Below are 6,973 nucleotides of genomic sequence, written 5' to 3' on the forward strand. Positions count from 1 at the left end.
ACGTATGTAAGATGATATGCGGAACATTAGAAGACGCCTATAAAAGGCATTTACAGACTCATTAATCAATGGCACAGTTTTTCGTGTTTTATTTAAATGCTACAAGTATATACGTATTGATTGTGGGTGTTGAGAGCACTTAAAATTACAAGTTTACTACCTCTTGGTGTTGGTCCTGTATAATAAAATGTTATACAAATCTGTAATACACTACATCATCGGACAGACCTGTGATACCGTATAGCCTTGATATTTTGGTCAATACGATTCCTATGTTTAATAACATGATCCTAGGTATTAATCAAACTGCTTTGTTTTGCTGTTGTCATGTATTACCACTAAGGAGATTAATAATAATAATATACAACAATTATATAGCGCCCTATATAACTTGTAAAATTACTCTAAGGCGCTTTACAACATATGGATAATTGTATTAGTTATAATTGTGAAACAAAAACACAATCACTTTTGTAGATTTAAGCAAGCAATGATACGGCCAGTTTTTTCTCAGACGGCTTATACCTGTATGGTTGTGATTACATTCTTATCAGACTACATCCTAATCACATGGCAGCGTTTTCTATTTCTATCACAGCATTATAAGTTTTACTATTTGATGAGAACTTTAAGTTATGTTTTTGGACGTTTTAAAGATAAAGTGTGATATCGTTTCCTTGAATCGGAGAATTTGGCGACCTTTACTAATGTTCCATGTATGTGACCTATGACCGAAGCTTGACATGGAATATCACGTGTACCTGTATAGAACGTGCTAATGTGTCTTGATCGCAATAAAACGTTATAAATAGATCCGAAAAGTTGTTTTTTATTTGTAATTTATTCAACTTGCAGTGTTTAAGTGGTATGAACCTTATTAAGAAATGAACATTTTAACGAGTTACGGTAGGACTATCGCCTACCTATGGACGAGTTACGGTAGGACTATCGTCTACCTATGGACGAGTTACGGTAGGACTATCACCTACCTATGGACGGGTTACGGTAGGACTATCGCCTACCTATGGACGAGTTACGGTAGGACTATCGTCTACCTATGGACGAGTTACGGTAGGACTATCACCTACCTATGGACGAGTTACGGTAGGACTATCGTCTACCTATGGACGAGTTACGGTAGGACTATGGCCTACCTATGGACAATACACTCAATTAGTGGGGGTATCATCATATGGAAAACAATTACACCGCTGGTTCTAAAAGTGAAAATGACATAAAACACGACATTTAAATAAATTAATAAATTCAGGATTTTCACGATCAGCTATGCATATTAAATAGAGCATTACCTTGCACGAATAAAACTTATAAATGAATGAAAACCATGCTTCCAACAATTAGAAGAGTTATATCCTTTTCATGTCAGCCAAAATGATAATACACTAACGTAAAAATACCTCTTGGGAGGAAAACCTTGGCTACTGTAAAACTATTCAGACCGTGATATGTCTTCAATGAAGATTTTACCTATCCTTTTATAGCAAGTTTAGTAGAAAACTCTACCCTACAAACAGGTAGGTGACATACAGTTATGAGAGATGACTATCCAACACAGAGGTATAGTTATTTAAGTCTCCCTCATGCGTAGGAACGAAGGATAGGAAACATCTCCAATGGGATTTTCAAATTGGGTTGAACATGGGGCTTGCATAGGCGTTTGCAAAGAAAGAAGGCAGCACTCCCCTTTCCTACATCCCTAGGTCTGAAAGAGGTATTTTTTTATCAGAAATAGCTCGGAAACCACAAAAACCGCAATTGCCGCATCGTGGCATCGAATATTCCCGATTTAATTACTTCACGTAATAGTTGTCCTATTGTCACGTCACCAATTTGAAAAAGGGAGGACAAATCTTTCTCACGACCCTTTCTTATGAATGAGAGAAACATTTTCTCCGACACACATGTATGGAGGACCGACCCTATACGAGTGTGTCTCTCATACCGTCTATATGTCTCCGTTAGCTCTCAGAAGTTAATAACTATACCATCTTTTGCAGAACTGTCGAAGCTGGATGTAAAAATTCTTTTAAAGAAAACAACAACAAACGAATCCATGAGGAGAAATGAGATAATTAGATACTCATAGACAGCGATTTGTTCTTAAATATCACGATGTTTAAGTTATTCACATCCCTTTTCTATAAAAAAAAAAAAAAAAAAAAGCAACACATATTTCCAAAGTCATTTTCCGTACAACATTGTCCCATCACTAAAAACAAAAATGACAAATGTAAAGACTTTAGGTTAAATATTGTGAGTGGTCTTTTCATCAACAAAAAAACGCTGGCCTCTCCTTATTTTGTTTACGAACGCAGCCGTGGATTTCTACAGACGGTCAGTTTCTGCTGAGGAAACAGTCGCTATGATCTCGTGATCTATTGTCTAACTGTAGGGTAATGATCTCGTGATCTATTGTCTAACTGTAGGGTAATGATCTCGTGATCTATTGTCTAACTGTAGAGTAATGATCTCGTGATCTATTGTCTAACTGTAGAGTAATGATCTCGTGATCTATTGTCTAACTGTAGAGTAATGATCTCGTGATCTATTGTCTAACTGTAGAGTAATGATCTCGTGATCTATTGTCTAACTGTAGGGTAATGATCTCGTGATCTATTGTCTAACTGTAGAGTAATGATCTCGTGATCTATTGTCTAACTGTAGGGTAATGATCTCGTGATCTATTGTCTAACTGTAGAGTAATGATCTCGTGATCTATTGTCTAACTGTAGGGTAATGATCTCGTGATCTATTGTCTAACTGTAGAGTAATGATCTCGTGATCTATTGTCTAACTGTAGGGTAATGATCTCGTGATCTATTGTCTAACTGTAGAGTAATGATCTCGTGATCTATTGTCTAACTGTAGGGTAATGATCTCGTGATCTATTGTCTAACTGTAGAGTAATGATCTCGTGATCTATTGTCTAACTGTAGGGTAATGATCTCGTGATCTATTGTCTAACTGTAGAGTAATGTTATCGTGATCTATTGTCTAACTGTAGGGTAATGATCTCGTGATCTATTGTCTAACTGTAGAGTAATGTTATCGTGATCTATTGTCTAACTGTAGGGTAATGATCTCGTGATCTATTGTCTAACTGTAGATTAATGTTATCGTGATCTATTGTCTAACTGTAGGGTAATGATCTCGTGATCTATTGTCTAACTGTAGAGTAATGTTCAGTATCGTGTTGTTTGTTATGTTGATTACTTGGATGAGGAGCTTTACATTTTGTAGAAATAACATTAGGATAACGAGGGCAAAACATATTTAACTCTTGAACGACATCTTTAAGTGAGCTGAAAGTTCTAGAGTCAAGATATTTGTTCAGCAACTTGCAGAAATAAAAGACTAATAACCTTTTTTTCAAACTAATCCTATTGAACCATATTCAGGGTCGCATGGATCATATATGTAGTAACAAAAACAACTCATTAACCCGTGATGCCTAGAATAATGTTTTATGTATCATCATGTTTGTTGAAAACAATCACCTTTACCTACATTCAAGTTCACAGTTGACAAATGTGATTATTTATTGAAAGACTTTTAGAAAGCCATGGGGTGAAATATTATATTTAGAATATAGCTTCCCAAGCAGAAAAGCTATCAACGTTGTTTAGATATAAATATTAAACTCGTTCTATGAATCGAAACTATACTCGCCTAAAAGCTCGTGTCATAACAAATTATTGAACTTGTTTAAAACATTTAATATGACTTGGACGCTCATAAAACATTTAATATGACATGACGCTCATAAAACATTTAATATGACATGGCCGCTCATATAACATTTAATATGACATGGACGCTCATAAAACATTTAATATGACATGGACGCTCATAAAACATTTAATATGACATGGACGCTCATAAAACATTTAATATGACATGGACGCTCATAAAACATTTAATATGACATGGACGCTCATAAAACATTTAATATGACATGGACGCTCATAAAACATTTAATATGACATGGACGCTCATAAAACATTTAATATGACATGGACGCTCATAAAACATTTAATATGACATGGACGCTCATAAAACATTTAATATGACATGGACGCTCATGTAATATTCTCTATTCATCGCATCGACAAACTTTAAGATTCACATAGGTTAAACATCTTTTAAACTTCAAAGAAATTGTTCCAATGAAAAATGTGACAACGTCTTCTATTAACTTCCTTTCATGACCAAGAAAATTTAATGTAATGCCAATTGGCCTGTACCCTGCTGGTATGAAGGTTTTGTCATAACGAATTGCACTGAAACACGTTTCTATATTAGTGACAGACTTTATTGGCCCTTGTTTTTAACAAATACAAACCTTGCTTTGTTCTTTCCATGCTTCTTGACCTCTTCGCATCTTCTTTCAGTTGTGTCCCCGTCCGATGTTCAATTCCCTTATTTACACAGATATATTGACGTCTTTTCTGAGACTTCAATAATACGTATAAGCATAGTGACTTGCCAAAAAAAAGAAAATTGTAGCAATTCCTCTGTTTTATATATCATTTGGGTATTGCTTGTCTATTACTAATTAATTATGATTGACTTATTAATAAGAGCACTGTGTAGCTCAAAATATCAATTAAGTATTTATATATAAATGAAACATACATGGATTTATCTCCCCTATACCGTTTACTATACATTGACTGAGGATGTATGCTACTTATGACATGTCATTTGACAAATATGTTCTTATCAACCGTTTCACTTTGTCTTTGTGATGTCAACCTTAGGAGAGAACTTGTATAGGCCTAGCCTGCTGTTCAATCCTATTGTTTACTCAATGAAATATGATGAAATGATAAATATATTGACGTCTTTTCTGAGACTTCAATAATATATATACATGACTGTATCATCTTGTACACAAGTTATGATTTAATTATCAATTCATCGTTTAGTTCTAGTATTTAGATATCATAAATAAGAGTGGATTTCGCTATTCTAAGTCAGATGACATTTCATTTTTCATGAGAACCAGATATGTTATTCTATTTCTAAATATTTCCTTCAGGTTGGTTATTATGAAAAGTTTAAAAGTTATGTATCACACCCAGTAGGTGTTTATGTGTGAAGTTTCGGTGACCAGTACTATACGTACCCTGTCACAACCAGTAAGTGTTTCTGTGTGACGTATCGGTGAAATGTGCTATACGTACCCTGTCACAACCGGTAAGTGTTTCTGTGTGACGTACCGGTGACCAGTACTATACGTACTCTGTCACAACCAGTAAGTGTTTCTGTGTGACATATCGGTGACCAGTACTATACGTACCCTGTCACAACAAGTATGTGTTTCTGTGTGACGTATCGGTGACCAGTACTATACGTACCCTGTCACAGCCAGTAAGTGTTTATGTGTGACGTATCGGTGATCAGTACTATAAGTACCCTGTCACAACCAGTAAGTGTTTATGTGTGACGTATCGGTGACCAGTACTATACGTACCCTGTCACAACCAGTAAGTGTTTCTGTGTGACGTATCGGTGATCAGTACTATAAGTACCCTGTCGCAACCAGTAAATGTTTCTGTGTGACGTATCGGTGACCAGTACTATACGTACCCTGTCCCAACCAGTAAGTGATTCTGTGTGACGTATCGGTGACCAGTACTATACGTACTCTGTCACAACCAGTAAGTGTTTCTGTGTGACGTATCGGTGACCAGTACTATACGTCCCCTGTCACAACCAGTAAGTGTTTCTGTGTGGCATATCGGTGACCAGTACTATACGTACCCTGTCCCAACCAGTAAGTGATTCTGTGTGACGTATCGGTGACCAGTACTATACGTACTCTGTCACAACCAGTAAGTGTTTCTGTGTGACATATCGGTGACCAGTACTATACGTACCCTGTCACAACAAGTATGTGTTTCTGTGTGACGTATCGGTGACCAGTACTATACGTACCCTGTCACAACCAGTAAGTGTTTCTGTGTGACGTATCGGTGACCAGTACTATAAGTACTCTGTCACCATCATCAGACAAATGATGAAATAACAACTAAATATACTTACGCTTATAACTATATAAAGTATATCGACTTCGATTATATTTTACAAACTTTTACGATTGTTTACACCTTGGTATACGTAGGCGTTACTGAGTTGACTGAGTGTACGTATCGTACAAGTCATCGGAAGGTCACAAATGAACACTTACTAGTTGTGATTTCAATCTAATCATCTAGTGCTGCAATCTTCTGTCTTATTTCAGTTATTTATCTACACACATAATTGTCATTGTTTGAAAAATTAGAGATATTCGTAGTTTCTAATATCACTTGATAAAATTATGTGCATTCTGTCTATGGGTTTATTTCTAAATATATTATATTCAAGAACGCTTCGCAACATATACTTGGCTATATTCTTCGTCACATTGATGAACTAGATGCAATGAGAACGGATTAACGGATAATTAAATGCATTGATGCTACGAAATCTCCAACTCCATAAAAAAAGCAGTAATAACAGAAACCCGACAACAATTAAATATGATATTACATTGGTCACTTGATCTTACCACAAACAATCTGTTTGTTTAATATTATCTACATTGACATATTGGTACATTGTAGTATGTTCGAGTTGTACGTACTGAATGTTTGAATGATTGTGATTAAATACGTACTCATTACTTCTGGCATCGCGGTATGTAATCCACTTTTAAAATTTAAATATATCTAAACTAGCTTAATCAATGATAAATACTTTTACGTGTACTTAAGTAATGATGTTGCTTTCATATACATTTAAATCACAGTTCGAGTTTTAAGTCGAAATATCATATTAGTAATTTCTTAATTTTGAGTTATTATCTCAAAACTTGAACTTATTAACACAAAAACAAGAAATGTAGTTTCTATTACGTGGCCCTAATCTAATGCTCTACCGTATCTTCCATATAGAATACACTAAA

Source organism: Mizuhopecten yessoensis, unplaced genomic scaffold, assembly GCF_002113885.1.
Source record: "Mizuhopecten yessoensis strain PY_sf001 unplaced genomic scaffold, ASM211388v2 scaffold716097, whole genome shotgun sequence".
Taxonomy (NCBI): Eukaryota; Metazoa; Mollusca; class Bivalvia; order Pectinida; family Pectinidae; genus Mizuhopecten; species Mizuhopecten yessoensis.